The following is a 20,203-nucleotide window of genomic DNA, read 5'->3' on the forward strand; positions in this document are numbered from 1 at the left end:
GAGGGTGGGAGGGAGACGCAAGAGAGAGGAGATATGGGGATGTATGTATATGTATAGCTGATTCACCTTGTTATAAAGCAGAAACTAACACACCATTGTAAAGCAATTATACTCCAATAAAGGTGTTAAAAACGAAAACAAAAACAAAAGCTCTACAGTTACCGAAGGTTTTAGATATATTATACTTGGGGGCCATATTCGAGTTAGTCAGATGCAACCCTTTCAACCTCTAATTTCCCAGCTAGGGCCATCGAAGTCAGTATTTTAATTTGCCACAGATGAGTTTGCTCCTCATGCAAGGCCAAATGAGGGGGGAAATGACTAATTACCAAATTACCCAACTAAGTAGGCCAACCTATAGATACAAGAGGCGAGGGGCACTAGCCATGAGTCCTTACTGATCTTCCCATAAAAACAACCTCTTCATTAAACACCAATGAAGCAACGCAACAAGGACTAATGGGAAGAACAGTGCAAGAGGCCTCTGAAGGCTTTGGTTTTCGGTCCATCTCTTCTACTGATTCTCTATGACCTTGGGTCCTATCCACTTCTTTTCTATCACGAATCCTGCTGACTCTGTTACATGGCGCTTCTGGTTTGGAGCCATCGCCAACTTTCTTGGGTAGAGCCTCCCCTCAGATCCTCTTCAGAATGAGGAGACTCACTAATCATTTGATCATCATGAGTACAACCTGCCCTATGGGAATTGATCTTCCACAAGTTAGCCAAATTCAAGTGTTTTCACGCCATTCAGGCTATCTATGGTAACCTTTCCTAGATCATTTCCCAATAGAGAAAGCAATTAAAACACAATTTGGGCCTTGGTCATGTCTGCCTGTTAATGTTAATCATTTCTGTTTAAATTATGCTCTTCTGAGTTCATGTTATCTGCCAGCAAACTAATTCACTTTTTCATGCATTCATCAACATCATTGAACAGTACATGTCAGGCTATGAGCTTGGCCCTGGAGCCATAAAGACAGAAACAGATTCTCGTCCTCAAAGAAGTCACATCAGCAGAAGAGACAGACATGGGGACAGGTACAATACAACATGCCACGTGCTTTACTAGGGTTCTTGGAGAAAGAGCTGCCCAAGTCAGCCTGTAGGGACCATGGAAAGCTTCATTTATGAGGAACACTGAAACTGAGCAGTTTCTGGGGGGACACAAGGTTGAGACGTAGAGGGTGAGGAAGATGCCAGGTGCCATGGCAGCTTAAAGAAAGCCCCAGCAGGACGAAGCATATTTAACACATGTTCCGGCGTGTTCTCTGAGATCTTGAATCTGGCATTTTAAGAATATACCCAGAAGCAGGCTTAGGATGTTACTTATAGGGTTACAGACAGACATCCAGATTGCTCATTCTACCTATGGTCACAAACCCCTGTTCAGTCCCTTGCCTAAATAAAAATAAATCTGTAAAAAATGTATATGGTTTTCATGAAAACCTAGAAAGTCATTCTTAGGAAAATGTCAGCCTCGTAAGTAGTTTTGCTGGGGAGGTAAGAAGTATTGTAGTCCTTCCCGTGCACTTGGAAGGGGTTTGATACTCTTCTAATGTGGCTTTGGCAACAAACAACAACAACAGGACAGGAAAAACCAAAGGCTTAAAAATGTGATAGGTTATTTTCCAAGGCTTAAATATAAGCAACGAGAATACACCTAACTGAAAACCATCCTTGACAGATTTTCCAAAGTAGAAATACCTATATTTTTCAAATGGGAAAAATTTTCTGTTTTATTAAGAAATCATAGGCTCATATTTCTTTCTTTAGAATATTTGCATAAACTCTCAAAGAAATGCAAAAGATCTGCATGTTGAGTATCTGCACAAAGGAGGCCACCTATACACACATATGTTCAGACATATGGTATGTTACACATTCGTAAGCTCCGAAGCTGTAAAAATAAAACCGTGGTGCTCTTATATTCAGCGTAATGCTCCCGTATTCCTACTGATGAAAATAATGTAAATGAGGTTTCGTTTCATGTATCTAATATTTATATAACCAAGCTGCTGCCAAAACCAATTCCAAACGGTGGCACCTGCTCGCTATGAATCCAAATGGAGACCAATCAAAACAAATTGCAGGGCTCTTATAGTCTCTCACGAAACACCCTCATCAACTCTCAGAATGGCTCTCACCAAGTGAATAAACAGAATAGCTATAAATGGCGATGACAAAAGGCTCAGCATAAAATGAACCACTCGTAATTCATTTTCCCAGCAAAGGTTGTGCTAAAAGAATTCATACGTCTTTTCAAACCAAGGCTTCACGGCAAACATTAGACAGAAGAAAGTAGCCCATGGAAACAACTGTGACGGGTGTGTTGGTTTCAGACCAGTGCAACTCACAGCCTTTCAGGAAAACACCATGATTGTACAATCTTCTCCTGCCCTGGTTTTCATGTTAAATACACAAAGATCTACTGTGTGTTTGTGTGTGTTTAGGGGTAGGGTAAGAGGGTTGGGGAAAGAGCTGAAAAGTCAGGAGAGCAAATTCATACATGGTCATGACACCTGGGCTTCCATTTGGCACAAGGAAAAACCTCTATGAAGACTTCACAAACATTGTCACTTTTTTGTCTCTTCCCAGAGACATCTGGGACTGTCACTAAGAACTGCACATAGTTGGACTTTCTACCTCTATATAATGCTTACATTTTTTCTTTCCCCGGTTTTTACTAGACATTTGATATTGGGTAGACTTCACAACATTATATTCTTACTACACTGTAAACTTTCTCATTTTTTATTTACCAGATGATGTTTCCTTTCCACATTTTATTTCTAACCTATTTTCCTCTTTTTCCCCCCAAGAGTATATGCCTCAGAAATTATTCAATTATTCCAATAATAATAATTGTGTAAACCATATGGGAATGAATGCAGTCATGACTGGTAAAAAGCAGCAGTCCAAACAAAATAACCAAAATCGATTTGGTTTTGCTCCTGCAGCAGTGTTCAGGGTATTTCTGGGCTTATTTCATCTTCTTTAAAGAAAGTCACAGCAACACAGATCTCCTACATGCCCCCCAAACAAGGGACAGATAGTAGTTTACCCCAAAGCGCTTTCTTCTGGCCAGTGTTTGTGGGCTGTGTGTCTGAGGGGAAATCTGAAAGGACAGAGATGGGGGTAGATAGGACCCTAAAAGAAACGCACTGCTCAAGGGAATTGCAAATGCTCCGAAGAGTAGAAGAGACTCTGAACAGGAGAAAAATTTTCTAGAGTTCTAGGCTAATAACCTTAATAGTCAACAAGTAATAAGAGAAGTTTCAAACGAGGCACAAATATAAAAGTCTAGATAGAGGGAAAACAGCGGTGAGATGACCACTTATGACACACTTTCACCTGGAAGAGTATTCATTTACCCAAACATTGATTCCAGCACTTCTATGGTTGGTACCTTGGGGGGAAATGACAATGAGTAAGATGGTCCCTGTTGTCAAGGTGCTTAAAAGAGAAGCCAAAACAAAAGCACAGAAATAATGGGCAAGTCTTTAACAGGATTAGGAGCTAATACCTTTTACTTGGCTTTGCTTCTAACAGGTATTCAATTATCACAGTCAGAGGGCTTACATGGAATGTTCTAAAAAATGCAATTAAAAATTAAAAACCTTGACCCCCAAAACCCAAGGCCATGGGATCATAAATCAGTTATTAGTCCCTGAATATTAAATTTCCCAAGTTCTGTGTTCAGGTTTGAGACATCGTGACAGAGAGTTGTTTTCAACAAACCAACAATTTAACTGGAGAATCAAGACTAAAGGAGTTGTTCAGAGAAGAGGAGGTGACAGGGTCTGGAGTAGGCAGTCCTAATGGATGGAGCAGCTGTCAGGTGACAGTGGTGGGTGCATCTGGGAAAACTACTCCTGGTGAGAGGAAGATCGTCCTGACCTAATAGTGGGGGATGAAGTTGGAGACAGTGATCGCAGGCTAGATGGCCTTGGGAGCCAACCACAGATATGAAAAACTAGAGAACACCTGCTGAAGGCGTTTGAGTAGGTGGCCAATAATATTAAAAATAATAATATTGCTTAAAAGGAGACAGGATGAAATGGGAACGGAAGACTGGATTGAAAGAGTGAACGCAGCAGTTGCTGCAGGGGTCACGGTGGTGAGAACCTAGAAGGCCAGGTTGAGCTCGACACTGAAAGGACAGAGCCCTGAGTGGTGCTGACAATGCAAACACGGTCAGAACCCAGGCACTGCCAGGGTCTGTGGGAATTTGGGGGCCAGTCGGGGTGACTAATATTTCAAGCCTTGCTAATTGTGGACCATCACGCGAGCTCTAAGAGCAGCCGTCTCCCCGCCTGTGGTTCCCTCCCCACCTCCATCCCAGCCTCAGGATGAACCGAGGGGCCACACTAGGCCCAGGCTGATCCACTGGGTTATATCCATATCGAGAACTTTCCCACAACGCAGGGACTCAGTGGTCAAGTGGGGTTGGTCTTGGACTTCTCAGGTCAGGGAGAGCCAGAAGCCAGCCAGAGTCACTGAAACTGAGAACCTCGCCATTTAATCAGACTATAGAACAGTGCACAGACAAGGCTCTGTGTTTCCAGACAGACAGAGATATTACTACTGCCTGCCGACACCCAGCCCTGGAATCCAGTCACACTTCCTAGCTAGCAGCTGGCTTCTGGGGGAGTCCTGTAGCTTCATAACACATCCACCATTCCCCTGAGCTCTCTGCAGGAGGTTCTAATCTTTATGGCCAAACTCTCCTCGACTAGGACAGAAAATCCACTATCAATAAGCTACCACAGGCTTAACTGAGGTCTTCACCCCATCCTCCGCCTGCCACCCTTTCCTCCGAGTCACGCCCTAATGGGCAAGGTGGTGACAACCAAGTGGTCATGGAAACGGGATGGAGTCAGACTGCCTGGCTTCACCAGCTGTACAGCCTCCGCATCTGAGAAATGGGGGAAGTGACAGGATCTCTCTCACAGGGCATCTGCGAGGAGTGACCAACATGGAAAGCATTCGCGGTGTCCCGGGCATAGAGCTCACACTCCATAAATTTAGCACTATTATTATCATCGGCCTCCTCAGCTACTCGCAGCAGCAGGGGCACCAGGAGCCACAGCGGATCCTGTCACTGCTGTGCTTCCAAACTTCACGTGGCTACGGGGCAGACTCCCAGCACTCAAGGCCCTGCAGAGTCTCGGGCTCACGGCTCTGCTCTGCCTGCGCATTTCTGCCTCCCTGGAGGTGGGAGGCGCCTTTACACATACACACCGCGCCCCGTGCCTCACCTGCCCCCTCTCAAGTCTCAGGAGAGCATATGCTCTTCCACAGCCTCTTGCCTAAGCCCAGTATTTGTTCTCCGTGACCTGTGCATCAGTCCAGTGTCTTTCGTCTCTGAGGACTTCCTTGATTCCTTCTATCCTTCTATCCTAGGAGAACACAGTGCTTCCTTGGCTGTGCTCGCAGAATCTCCATCGACCGCTTACATTTTGGTGTTTGTGTGACCCAAGACTGCATTTGCTCTCAGTCCTGCTAATAGTAATTTCTACAGATAATACATATGGAGCACTTTTTCTGTGCCAGGCACAGTTAAAAGTACATTAATCAAGGGCTTCCCTGGTGGCGCAGTGGTTGAGAGTCCGCCTGCCGATGCAGGGGACACGGGTTCGTGCCCCGGTCCGGGAAGATCCCACATGCCACAGAGCGGCTGGGCCCGTGAGCCATGGCCGCTGAGCCTGCACGTCCGGAGCCTGTGCTCCGCAACGGGAGAGGCCACAACAGTGAGAGGCCCGCATACCACAAAAAAAAAAAAAAAAAAAAAGTACATTAATCAAGCCATTTAATTCTCTCAACGACTCCAAGTAACAGGCTTCTGTTATTACCCTCATTTTACAGATGAGAAAACTAAGGCACAGAGAGATTAAATAGCTTATCCAAATTCACACAGTCAAGTGGCAGAACCAGGCTGTGAGCATACAGACTGTCCAGTTCCAAAGAAGGGCTCCTAACCCCTCTACGAAGACTGCCTATTTTAAGACTTCACTTATTTCCTTAGGTGCCCTGCCTGACAATCTCTGCACCTTGCCTCCTGCTTCACAGAGGGATGAATGGTCCCTTCATTTGCTGCCTTTCCCACCTGTGAACCCTCACACACTGGTCCCCAACCTTCTCTCTAGTCAGGGGCTCTCTCCTCCTCTCTAATGCACAGCTAAGGAATGTTCTGTGTTCCCTCCTGCACACACCAGTCTGGAGCCCTCTCTCCATCAGTTATCCTTTGACCTGGACCTTCAACGGCTTTCTCTCATCTGCCCCTTTACCTTGGGAATATGAGCATGTTGATACCCTTCCTGAGACCCTTCCTCCCGCACACGCCTTCTTCACCCTGACGCCCTCTTCTGGTTGCAACCTTCTCACTCCCCTTATGCTCAAGATAAATCCTCCGAAGACTAGTGTTCGCTCCCTGCCTTGACTTCCTCCCCTCCCCCTTCACTTCCGGATGCAGCAGCAATCCAGCCACCCCCCATAACCACCCCAACTTCACAAGTGGGCTACTGGTTACTTCACCCATGAAGTTTCATTCGTCACCTTTCTGGACTTCTTCACGGCATTGACCTTGGAGTAGCCTGCACACACTGGGCTCTGAGATCTGTGTTGAACTGATGGATGACCAGTCTTCCTCCATCAACAGTGCCTCCGCCCTTGGCTATCCCACATGGCCAACACTGTCGTTTGCCTACCCCAAATCCCTTTCCTTACGGTCTTTACTAACAGAAGCCTGATTTTGCTTGGGGGAGGCAATACACCCAGTTAAACAAACAGAAAACTTATATTGCCAGACGTTTTACAAATGAAATGTTGGCAGACGTTTATGTCCAGGGAGACTTGTTAGAGGCAAACTCAGTTGGTGTGGGCATTTCTGCCACTTGTCACTGGCTCTTTGCCCTTTCTTCCATGGATGGCAGGCTTGAGAGTGAGCCCGAACCAGGATTCCACATATACCTGGTTTCCCCTTCCTGATATAGCCGGCTTTCCCCCTACGTCTCGGAACACACCTTGGTCTCCTTGGCAGGCTCCCTCTTCTTGGGCTGCGTCGTGAAATTCCTGTTCCTCGTGGTCTTCTGTATTCTCTTCTTCTCACTCCCTCTGCATAACCTCTTCCATTACCCAGGGGTTCAACTGCCACCTACTTGGAATAGTGCCCAATAACTCTTGAGCCTACATCTCTTTCTTGAGCTCCAGGCTATATTTTCAGTTGCTTTCAGGGTTCTTATATGGCATCTTAGGGGCACTATAAATTCTAGTTTATCACACTCGTCCCCGCTCAGAGAATGCTGCCATCATCCATCTAGTTGTCCAAGCCAGAAACCAAGGGGTCATCCCGACTCCTCTTTTAACCTCATCCCACAGCGCATCAATCAAATTCTTTTCAGTCAATCTCCCTGACGCTCTTTGATTCTTTCTCCGCATTTCCCGGTTACTCTCTTAATTGAGACTTCTTTATTTATTGCACAGATTGCCGCCTCAGCCTCCTAATTAGTCTGCCTTGCTGGGGCACACTATTGCTAGAAGAATCTTTCTATAATGCAAATCTGTCTATGTCACTCTCCTTCAAAATCCTGTGGTAGCTTCCCACTGCTTCAGGGGGGAACTCAAAAGTCTTTAGCACAGCACATGACCTCTCATGACCTGGCCTCTTCAATTCATCTCTCCTTGCTGCCTACCCCAGCATGGTTGCTGCCATATGGGATGATTTGCAGTTCTCAGAAGCCATAGTGCTCTCTTGCCTCCTTCCATTGCACTCTCTCCAGAGCCTGACATGCCACTGTTCCTCCACCCCTCCCCCGGCTGGGTGTTTCTTATTCTTCAAGATGCACCGAAGGCAATCGTTTCCTTCTATGAATTCACCCTTCCTCCTCCCAAGTCAGGGCTCAGTGCCTCTCTGTGCTCCCATGGTGCCCTGGTCCTGCCCCTACTGTGACACTTACTGATTACACTGTAATTATCAGTTTCAATTTCTTTTCTTTCCACTACACTATCAGCCCTTTCAGGGCAATAACCTCTGTGTATTTCTCTGTAAATCACAGAACCTAGCACAGTGCTTGGCACACGGACTTAAAAGTTGAAAGTGTAATGAATGTACATATAAGAATGTCTGCCACACTTCTTAGATAAGCTATCTTGAGTACAGAAAGGAAGTCTTATTTTCAGTCCTTACTTATTTTCAGTTAAGTCAATGCTTCATAAATGTTTTCTTCTTCCTTCTTTTTAGCATTGGATAATAAATGAATGTTTAGTTTTCAGAGTGAGAAACAAGATGAAAAACTAGGACAGTGATTTTGCATCCCAAATACTTCTACAAGAGTTCTCTTTCTCCCTCCCTCCCTCCCTCCCTCTCTCCCTTCCTTCCTTCTTTCCTTCCTTCCATCCCTGTTTTAGGTTTATTTCACACAACTGAAGTATAGTTGATTTACAATGCTGTGTTAGTTTTGGGTGTACATGAATTACTTTTCAGATTCTTTTCCATTATAGGTTATTACAATAACTTGAATATAGTTCCCTGTGTTATACAGTAGGTCCTTGTTATCTATTTTATATATAGTAGTGTGTATCTGTTAATCTTTAACTCCTAATTTATCCCTCCCCCCATCTCATTTTCTTCAAATGGATCTCTTTTTGAACATTTAAAAAAATATGGCTATATGGGCTTCCCTGGTGGTGCAGTGGTTGAGAGTCCGCCTGCCGATGCGGGGGACACGGGTTCGTGCCCTGGTCCGGGAGGATCCCACATGCCGCGGAGCGGCTGGGCCCATGAGCCATGGCCCCTGAGCCTGCGCGTCCGGAGCCTGTGCTCCGTGGTGGAAGGGGCCACAGCAGTGAGAGGCCCGCGTAACGCAAAAAAAAAAATATATATATATATATGGCTATAAATGCAACTCGTATCTATTATAGAAATATTGGGCAAATATAGAGAATCACAAATAAAATAAAACTGGCCAGCAATCTCACCGCCCGGAGATGCCCACCGTGCTCCTTTGGCGTCTCTTCTAATCTGCTTTCTGGTACGCTCACACACTGCCTTGCTCTCCCTCCCCTCACTGCTTCTATGGCACAGGGGCTGAACTGGGCTGTGATACCCTGCGGCAAGCCTACGTCATTCATTCCAGCAGAATTCAACACAGCATGAGTCACAGAACAAAAGAAGACAACCCTGTGGAGCGGCCCTAAGGAGTGAACTTCAGTCTGAGATTGGGCTTCTCTTGGAGTGAGCTGTTCATCTGCAAACCCTACTGGGGTTTATCTATGCTGCAAAGTAACCTTACCTTTAAGTGAAAACTGTCTAGACTTTCACTTATCCGTTGGAAGAGACTCAGTCCACTCTGGCAAAGATTTCTTTTCAAGTGCTGTATTAAGTTCACAGGAGTAACTTTCCATCTTATTATTAAACTATTTCAATTCCTATGGCTTTGAAAATAGGGGGTGAAATCCCCAATCTTCAGCGTTAGGATTTATTTCAAATCCCACACACCTGGCAGGCTGCCTCAAAGCTCACCACCATGCTGGTATCTCAGTACTAAACATACCCTCTTAACATCAAGGAAAAGGATAAATCTCTGATGTTTAAATTCAGGAATGCAACCCAGGAAGGATCGAGCATTGTTTTGATCATTAGCAGTCCATGGAAAAATATGTGCCCTTTTCCTAGTGTTAATACCACTAAGTCTCCATGGAATTCCAAGTTCTCTGCTGCCCAGGCTTGTCGTTTCCCCTTGAATAGCCCTACGTGCGGAGTTTCCATCAGAAGCTCAGGACGACTGAGTCTTGGTTCAAGGAAGGCAGCAAGCCCCCCTCCCCCATACACACGATTTCAATTCACCTTATCAGCAGGCAGGCAGGCAGAGGAACAGTGACAGCCTAAAATACCTCTGGACCACCTACCTGTGTGGCAGCAGCAAGTGCTAACTGAGAGAGCCTTGGGAGCACTGGGAATGGGCACGGACACCAGTGTCTCGGGTCAAGTTTCCTGTCTGGGAATCAAGGGGAGGTTGAAGAAGGAGATATAGGTGTGGAGACAACAGCTCAAAATATTCTGACGGGCTTCCCTGGTGGCGCAGTGGTTGAGAGTCCGCCTGCTGATGCAGGGGACAAGGGTTCGTGCCCCGGTCCGGGAGGATCCCACATGCCGCGGAACGGCTGGGCCCCGTGAGCCATGGCTGCTGAGCCTGCGTGTCCAGAGCCTGTGCTCCGCAACGGGAGAGGCCACAGCGGTGAGAGGCCCACGTACCGCAAGAAAACAAAAAAATTCTGACACTTGGAATTCTTACACCTAAACACCTCAAGAACAGGGCCCCTCTTGCCTGGGTTTAAGAGATTTTGCCTAAGAAACAGGAGGACCAGCTGGCAGTCAGAAAACAGTGTAGTCAGCACCGAGATGGGGCGGATACAGGTTGCCCAGGGGAGCACATGGAAGGGGCACATTACCCGGATTCCAGGAAGGCTCCTCTGAGGAAGTGATTCCTACCTGAGTTGTATCTTTTTTTGTTTTTTTTTGCGGTACGCGGGCCTCTCACTGTTGTGGCCTCTCCCGTTGCGGAGCACAGGCTCCGGACGCGCAGGCTCAGCGGCCATGGCTCACGGGCCCAGCCGCTCCGCGGCATGTGGGATCCTCCCGTACCAGGGCACGAACCCGTGTCCCCTGCATCGGCAGGCGGACTCTCAACCACTGCGCCACCAGGGAAGCCCCCTGAGTTGTATCTTAAATGACTCGTGGAGAGCAAGGTAGAAAAAGCTGGAATGGGTATTTCCAGGACACAGGAGCAGCATTTGCAAAGCCACAGAGGTGGGACAACATGGTGCCTTCTGGAAATTACCAGTTATTTGTCACGGTGGAAATACAGAGGTACATGTTGGGGAGGGGTCTGGCATGAATCTGGAAGGTTCTGCAGGGAAGGTCTTGTGTGCCATGCGTTTGGAATAAGAGAAGTCACCACTTCGTTCATTTTCACAACTGGCGTGTGCTCTAAACTGAGTCACTGATGAACAAAGGATATGCACTAGAGAGAGGGTTTCAGTATTATCAATCACACTCCCAGCACTTTTAAAAAATCGATTCAAGCTAAAATTCTAATGGGTAGTGTGGTCATCTCAAATATAATCTTAGCTAGAGCGTCACTTTCCTTAGCTTTGGGCTTACATGTCCAAGTGACATCTCCCTTTGGTGCTTCTCACAGTATATTAGACGTAATACATCCTAAACAGAACTCAAACACCCCTACTCCTGCCTCTTCCAATCTCCCATCTCGTGCAATGTCACTCCACCCCCCTTTTTACTCCAGTCAGTAAACTCGGAATCATGCCTGCTGTCCCCCCTCCCCCCCGCCCTCCCCCCAAGTCCTGCTGATGTCTCACAACCACGGTCCCCTCTTCATCCTCCCCTCTCCATCCTACTGCTACCCCTTGGGGTCCCTGTTAACCGGCATCTCTTGCCTAGATGAATACAACAGCTTCCCCATGGGTTTCCCCGCTTCCATTCTCCACAAGCAAGAACGATCATGAAGAGGAAATCTGTTCAGGTGAGTCCCTTGTGTAAAACCCTTTAATGCTTTCCCATTGCATTTAGAATAAAATCCAGACTCCTGGCCTTGGTCTGTAAGACTCTGTAGGATCTGCTGATTACCCTGCTGTTCAACCTCATCTCATGCTGTTTTTCCCCTTACTCACTGGGCTCCGGCCCCACTAGCCTTACTGCAATTCCTCAAACACACCAAGCTCTTTCTAGCTCAAGGGCTCTGCACACACTACTCCAGGTCTGTAACGCTTCTCCCTGACCAGCCTGTACAAAACAGGTGCTTCTCTATCATTCAAGTTCTCAGTCCCTCATTTACTTCCTTCCTAACCTTTATTGTAATTGGCAAGGATTCCATTGTTTGTCTCTCTCACTTTCCCTCCCTCCCTCTCCTCTTTTTTTTTTTTTTGGTGTGTTACCTCTCACTATAATATAAACTCCATGAAGCAAGGGAATTAATGTGTCTTTTAGAAAACTGAGATAAAATTGTCAATGAAAGGTTGGTGTCTGGCCTAGAGTAGGTGCTTAAGAAATATTTACCAAGTGAACAATGTTACAACCATATTAGAAATTCACCCCAATTATCACTCTCCAAAATGTTAATTAGGCTTCCTAAACTTAAAAAAATTCTTGCTTATAAAACAAGATTAAAATTAATGAAGGAATCATTATACTTTGAGGAAGCTTAATTCAAATCTGGGCTCCAACAGATTATTTTATTCACGTGTGGTACTCCATGGAGAATTAAAAAAAAAAAAAAACTACCATGGATGCAAATTCATTTATTTTAAAAAATCATGACAATAACAGAGCAGTACTACATGCCTTATTTAATGTGGAAAATATCTAAATAAGATCATTATGGCTCTGTTACAATGTATCTATTTAGTCTAACACTCTGGTTCCTTTCCACTATAAATCCACTTTATTTGAAATCTCAGAATGCATAGCCCAGGGCTTTTCCAATGCTAAGACCGTGCACAGTGACCTTGATCATACTTTGGAATATTACTAAAAGCATGAAAAAATTCTCAGATAATTTGATAGTTTGATCTACATAGTCTTTGTCTATTCTATCTTTCGATCTCCTTATGAATCTACAGCCATAATTTCTAAGCTATTAAATCCAAGGCAGGAGAAAAAGAATGTCATTGAGATGGAGGCAGATACAAGAACACCTTATTAAGTCAAGTTCATTTCATTTACTCTTTTAGGATCAAATGATTTCATAACTTCCTAAAAAGGAATAAACAAATAAATAATTCGGTTTTTTAAAAATCAGAAATATAGAGAAATAAGAAAACATTAAATTAGTAAAAAAAATTTTTTTTAACTTAAGAATTAATTATTTGTTTTAAATGAACACTGCAATTCTTGTTGGCTGGAAATTGCTGGAATACACTCTGTTCTTTGCACATGTTACATGACCCTCTTCATGTTCCCCTTGGAGGATATCAACTTGCTAAAGACCTGCTTCTTTTGTAAACACCTTTGTATTTCCTTCCTCTGTATTCCTATAGAATCTTGGAAATATGTCTATATTTCAGCAAAGCACTGTCCATTTTTAATTTCTATGTGTGTACCCCACCAAGAGCAGCTTAAAGACTTGCCCACCCCTCTTTGTATCCCCGGCCCCTAGCACAGTGCCTGGTGCATACTAGGTATTCACTGGACATTTACTGCAAAAATGAGTAAGTCATCTCTATTATTCCTTCTCCTAAGACCTACACCTTTGGTGACCATATTTTATAACCCTAATACTGACAAACATGACATCACGAAGGATTTTCATATCATTTCTAGATGGATGAAACAGAAGTATGCCAATTTTAATGTCAAGATTTCTGAGACATTTCAATGGGCAGCTGGAGGCAATATTTGTTATCTTGACTACCCTAGAAAATGTGAGATCTCATGTTGCCATAGCTGTGAAAGATGAAAATGGGTGGGAACCTTAAGTCTGTGAGGGCAGGTATCTGTCTAATCCTGGCCTCCTTCTCCATCACCACCCACCCACCCATGCAATCTCCGCACCCCTTCTCACCTCCAAATGCTCCAGGCTTTTTTCCACTGAAATGACAAAACAGCAGTAACTGACCTCCTGGAGACCTCACTAATCCTGAATTACAGATAGGTCTAGTAGAGGAGATAAAGACCTCAGAGCAACATGTTCCTAGCGACATTATCAAAACTCTCTAGTTTGGATTAAATGAAGAAAAGGCTGTCTTAGATTCATGAAAAAAATTGAAATACAGATTATTTTCAGAGAACTATGCTCTTTTTTTTTTTTTTTTCAGTCACACACGGGAGATCCAAACATGACCATCAAATAAATCACTCAAAACTGACTTGGAAAAGAATGCTTTAGAAATGGACAAAATGGAATTGAAATTAACATGCCAGCTATTTGACGTTGGCAAGTCCAAGAAAGTTCTGTGGTCTTTACATTTTAAAAGTTGTTCAGATGTACATCAGAACGCTGTAACTGAGAAGAAATTAGAAACATGCTAGAGAACCAAAAGCAGCTGGTTACCTATAACATGGTACAGCCACAGAAGGCAAAATGATGCAAAAGTATATTTAAAACATTCACTGTATATTATATGGAAAAAAGTAGTTTGTGGAGCTGACTATAGATGCCATTTTTGTGTAAAAATTACATGTGCATATTTAAGCATAGAAAAAGCCTGGAATAGGACTTCCCTGGTGGCGCAGTGGTTAAGAATCCGCCTGGGGACATGGGTTCAAGCCCTGGTCTGGGAGGATCCCACGTGCCACAGAGTAGCTAAGCCCGTGCGCCACAACTACTGAGCCTGCGCTCTAGAGCCCGCGAGCTACAACTACTGAGCCCACGTGCCACAAGTACTGAAGCCCACACGCCTAGAGCCTGTGCTCCACAACAAGAGAAGCCACCACAATGAGAAAACCGCGCACCGCAACGAAGAGTAGCCCCCGCTCGCCGCAACTAGAGAAAAGCCCGTGCGCAGCAATGAAGACCCAACGCAGCCAAAAATAATTTAAAAAATAATTTAAAAAAAAAAGAGAAAAAGCCTATAATATACATGGGAAGATAAACAGCAGCAACTCAGTGAAGTGTACTTCTTTTTGCTTATTGGAATTCTTTTAATTTCAAATGAATCTGTATTGCTTTTATCATTAGAAAGTGTAATTTGCTTTGTTTTAGCCTATTTACTTGTTTCTTTTCAATCTTTTTTCACATTATTAAAATACACAGTTTATGAAAGTTTGCTTAAAAGTAAATGTCATCTAATCTCTTGTCCTAATTATACAGAATTTGATCGATTGTGTTAAAATTAAAGCAGATTTCTGAATTCTGGGCTGTGAAAATGTGAATGAGAGGCAAAAAAAACCCAGCAACTTTCACGAGTGTTAAGAAAACTAAAACGAAAGCGTATTGACTTCACATACCATCAAAGTTGCAACATCACCCTCCCTAGCCTGTGCCTTGTAAGGGTTTTAGTCTGGAAGAGGTCCTAAAGCCTGAAATACTCTCTAACGTGCAACAGTGAAATACATCATGACATGTGTATCACAGGTCTCCATGAGCAAACACTCCATGTTTCCCAAGCTCCACCTATCAGCACTGATAAACCCCAAGTTCTTTCTATAGAGATGCACTGCTATTAGGAAAGATACATAAGCCATTGTCTCTTTCTTTCAGGAAATCTGCCATAAAGATAGGGGATTATTTCATATACTATATATATTCTTCAGGTTTCCATTTTTTCAAATGATTAGTTTTCTGCCAAATAATTTTACACGCCTTCTCCCCTCCAATTCTTACGACGTTTGAGGTAGGAACCACTCCTATTCAACAGGTAAAAAGACTGAGGCACACAAAGATTAATTTGCACGAAGCAGGGAAGTGGGAGGGCTAGGTCAGGAATGCAGTTCTACAAGTCTGCAGATGCAGTGCTTTTATAACCATTACATGACATTACACCCCCTCTACTCCCCTCCCCCCCCAAAGAAACCCGACAAAGTAAGGGCTACAGGCAGTAGGTATAGCGATGAAGAGGAAACCAATACTACCTAGAGCCAGGAGAAGCAGAGAAGGCTCCATGAAGTCAGCAGGACTTGGCTGGAATCTTGAAAGGCAGAAATGCAGTATCAGGAGAGAGAAGGAGGTCCAGGAGAAAGCACTCTTCCCTCCTGAGTACAAATATGGTTTGGATGTCCCTGAGTCCTCTTGTATGAAAGACTGGGATGGACTGCCCAACCCACAAGAAGGAACCTGACAATATTTTATGATTAGAATGAAATCGTAGCAATTTAAAGTAAGGAAAGCGTTCTTTCTTTCTTATCATTACTGGCACTCTCCTCTCCCACCGTTCAGCAACAATTGTGAAAAGGGATAAGGAAAAAAAAAAAAATCTGTCCCTAAATAAAACCTAAGAGGACAATTAACTACTTTAAAAAAAATTCACAGTACTCACTGAAGAGGAAAATGTCTCTGGGTTAAGAAACTGGGCCAAACTTGCAGAAATAATTGTGTCACGGGTGTGGAATTAAATTTCAATTTATAAGTGGGAAAAAAAGCCATTAAGAGAAATAGATGACAAGGGAATAAAATGAACCAGATGAATTCATGAAGGAAGTGAATCAGTAAGCCTTCTGCTTGAACAGTCTCCTCATGTTTGGCGTAAAAGCATTTACCTATAGGTTTTTCTCCTCACAAAAAAGCCAAAAAGAAAAAAAAGGAAAGAAAACAATTTCTTTTGACCTTGGTTTTTCCCAAATTATAATCACATATATGTAAAGAGGTATTGCTTGTGAAATGCTTAATAACAATCTACCCATAAGAAGGGGAGAGGGGGTGACCTTTTCACTTTAGTTCCTCTTTATCCTTAAGGATCTAGAAGAACTCAATCTCTTTCTTCAGCCATCTGGCTGTCTCCAATTCTGCTCATCCTATTTTCTCTTAAACCTCCTCTAATCAGGCTTCCACCCCACCACTCCAATGAAATGACTCTCACCACCGCGACCTGTAACTTACATGTTACTAAATCCAGGGCTCAACAATCAATCCTCTCTCGTCAGATCAGCTGCAACTGGTAACATTTGATCACTCTATCCTCTCCCCCCGTTTCCTTTCCCTAGTTTCTAGGACAGCACACTCTCTTGGTCTTCTTCCCTCCCTGGTTGTTCCTTCTCAGGGTCCTTTTCCTGACCTCTTAATGTTACAGGGTGTCCCAAGGTTCAGTTCTTATTCTTCTGTTCTTTATCCACATTCACATGACCCTCGGTGATCTCATGTATTCTCTTTAAGTTGTCATCACAGGAAGATGGCTCCCAGTGCTGTAATTACAGCCCAGCTTTCTTTCCTGAACTCTAGATTCAGAAATCTAAGTGCTTACTTGACATCTCCGTCTGAATGTCTAATAAGGTTCGTTTACTTAACATATCCAAACTGAGCTCCTTATACCTCCCGTCCTCAACCCACCCCACCCCCCAGCCAAACAACAGCAGCAAAAAAACACACACAAAAAAACCCGAAACAAAAAATCCTACCTTACAGATTTCCACATCTCAGTCGATGGGAACTCCATCCTTTCAGTTTCTCTCTCCTTCTCCCCTCTGCCCCAACCCTGCCTTATGCCCACCTTAAATCTGTCAGCAAAATCTACTGGCTCTACCTTCAAAATATATCTAGAATTTCACCACTTCTCCACGCCTCCACTGTTACCACCCTCGTTCAAGCCACCATTGTCTCTTACCTGGATTGTTGGAAAGCCTCCTAATTGGTCCCCCTGCTTCCTCATAGTCAAGACAGTAAGGGTGTTTCCTTTAAAACCTAAGATAGGTCATGCCACTTCTACGTTCAAACCCCTGCACTGGCTCTCCATCTCTCATAGTCAAAGTCAGTGTCCTTTAATGGCACACGAGACCTTATGCCACCTGTATTGGCAGCAGTTCCCACCCCTGCCCACCTCTCTAAGCCCCTCCAACTATCCTTCCCTTCAATAACTCTGCTCCAGCCACCTTGATTTCCTTGCCACTTCTCACGGTATATATGATATAATTTACTTATTTATTATGTTTATTGCCAACCCCTCCCTCCACCTCCACCCTGTTAGGATGTAAGCAGAATGTGTGCTCTACAAGGGCGGGAGTCTGTTTTGTACACTGACGTAGCCTAAGAGACTAGCCAATGTGAGGCAGGTGCTCAAAGCAAAATTATTTAACAAATGAATTTCTAGTCTCTTAGCAAACTATAAAGAGCCCAGCCATGTGACTAGACTTGGTCCACTAAAAATCTTACTACATTCCTTTCTCTTAAAAACTGTCTGTGCCATTTGTTCACCCACTTACCCATCCACTAATCATCCACTCAATATAAATTCGAGTAACTATAATGTTCTATGCACAGGCATTAGGAACAGAACTAAAAGACAGAGCCTTTGTTTTTACATAGGTTAAAGAAACAAGAAACCACCCAAAACACACATCAGCCTGTTAACTGCCTTTATAGAAGGAAGTCCTGGGTATAACAAGATCCCACAAGAAAGCTATCTAACTCACCAGGGCTGGAGAGGCAGAGGCCATTAGGAAAAGCTTTCCAGAAGCTATGCTCCCTCGGGCTAAGTTTTTAAGGGGTTAGTTAAGGACAAAAGGTTGGTAAGGAGTGCAGAGGAAGAAGGGAGGAAGTGCTGTTCTCAGCAGAGGACACAGCTTGTCAAAGCACAGATAAGTACATGGGAGCCTGAAGCTGGGGGAGCCCAGGCAGCTCAGTGTGGCTAGAGTCCCGGGGTTCAGGGGGTATGTGGAGATATGCAGCTTATCATACTGTGTAATTGGACTTAATCCTGAAGTTAAGAGGTAGCTATTAAAGTTGAATTTCAGGTTTGCATTTTAGAAATACTGGTAGCAAGCAGTGTGGTAAAATGGGGCCTTCAGAAAGACCATATATAGATAGGTGTAGAATTTTACTTGAGTTAGAAACCTAGTGTAAATTGGTAAGGTAAAGAGCTCCAAGAACTTTAATTCTTGACTCAAAGGAACCTTTGATAATAAGGAAAGATAATTATCATTGTTATTATTATTTACCGTTTTTTAGAAGACTTAAAAGACGAGACCATTAAGGGAAAGACGGTCGAAGACATTCTTAAACACATACTGATTCAACCTCAAATCCCAAATGAAATGGAACAAAAAAAAACATTCATGAAGAAAACCACCATCAATGTCACTCTCTAGTCAACAGGGAGCTCACAATGGTAGTCCGAGGGCTCACATGCCAAAAGGAATACCCAATCCATACATCATCTGCTCACTCCCATCCCTTCCTGAACACCTCGCATTTTTCTTTCCAAAAGACACCAACACGCAATAGCTACTTGTCACTCTGGAGTTCCAGTAACCCTCTGGGCATTGTAACAGTGAAATCATTCTTTGTCCTTAAAGTAAGAGGGAGGGATCGTCTGAATCACAGGAATGGTCACCTCAACCAATTTTATTTTGCGAGGGCACAAAAGATCTTTTTCAATTGTCTTCTTTCACAACCTGCCTTGCTAGCCAAGCCTTAGAGGTCAGTTTGTTTTGGAAGACCATTGTAGGCAATTGGAAAAGAACCAGAACTATCCCTGGCACTGATACAGAACTGAACTTTCACAGGTAAATAAAAGCTACACATACTCTGCTTTCTAGTTTCAGTCACACTGCCTAAGAATTTGTTAATGAGTGATTTTCACATCTCCCAAGTGTTTATTCCGAAAGTTCAAAAAGGAGAAATAGAAATCAGGCACAAAGAAATGAGGTATGAGAACCAAATACCTATTTCTCTTTTAGGGCAGCACTTGGAATTTGGAAAGTTGATGCAAAATCAAGGCACAAAACACTTTCGCCAACAGTACGTGTGTGTGTGTGTGTGTGTGTGTGTGTGTGTGTGTGTGTGTGTGTGTGTGTGTGTGTGTGTGTGTGTGTGTGTGTGTGTGTGTGTAATTTACAAAGTCTAACCTACCTAAGAAGACCAAGGAGAGGAAAATGAGGGGAAATCTAAAATGGGAGTAAAGCTAAATAAGGCCCCAAGCACACACAACAAAACTCATAAAGTAGGTCAGGTGTGTGTACGTGCAAATGTGCACGTACATTTAGTTGTGCATGCACAGGACTGGAGTATTTGATGTTAGCTGCCTAACCTCTCTGTTATAAAACTGTTTTCACAAACAAGCTACATATAGAACCAAAAGTCACTTTTTTGGCGGGGGGGGGTGGTGGTGGTGTACAGATCTATGTACAAATTTTATTTGCATCCACTTACTATTTCTGTGAGCTTGGGTAAATCACTTAACTTCACTAAGGTTAACTTCCTTATTTTTATTTTTTAATTCAAGTATAGTTAATTTACAATGTGTTAGTTTCAGGTGTACAGCAGTGATTCAGTTATCTCTATCTATCTATCCACATATCTATCTATCTATCTACCTACCTACCTATTCTTTTTCAGATTCATTTCCCTTATAGGTAGAATCAAAAGTCACTTTTAAGGTGATTTTAAAATATTTATTGAACTTCCAAAAATGATACTAACCTTTTGGAACAAACTGTGGCTTTCAATGGTTTGTTTCAAAATATCTAATGCAGGGACGTTACACTGTGAAACTTGAAGTTTAAGCACCAATTCTAAAATGCATTCAAAGGCAAGTT

At 43.6% G+C, this 20,203-nt stretch overlaps 1 protein-coding gene across 4 annotated transcripts in view; it reads right to left on the bottom strand.

Moving 5' to 3' along the window:
* Positions 1–20,203, bottom strand: part of PIP5K1B (phosphatidylinositol-4-phosphate 5-kinase type 1 beta) — a 328,734-nt gene that overhangs the window by 229,722 nt on the left and 78,809 nt on the right. The window contains exon 1 of one of the 4 annotated variants that reach the window (XR_009564324.2): positions 15,590–15,871. The exons of the other annotated variants lie outside the window; for them this stretch is intronic. The gene's annotated coding sequence lies outside the window, so the exon portion shown is untranslated. Of the gene's footprint in view, positions 1–15,589; positions 15,872–20,203 lie in introns of those variants that run through there. 4 annotated transcript variants of the gene reach the window in all.

This window comes from Globicephala melas, chromosome 6, assembly GCF_963455315.2.
Source record: "Globicephala melas chromosome 6, mGloMel1.2, whole genome shotgun sequence".
Classification (NCBI taxonomy): domain Eukaryota; kingdom Metazoa; phylum Chordata; class Mammalia; order Artiodactyla; family Delphinidae; genus Globicephala; species Globicephala melas.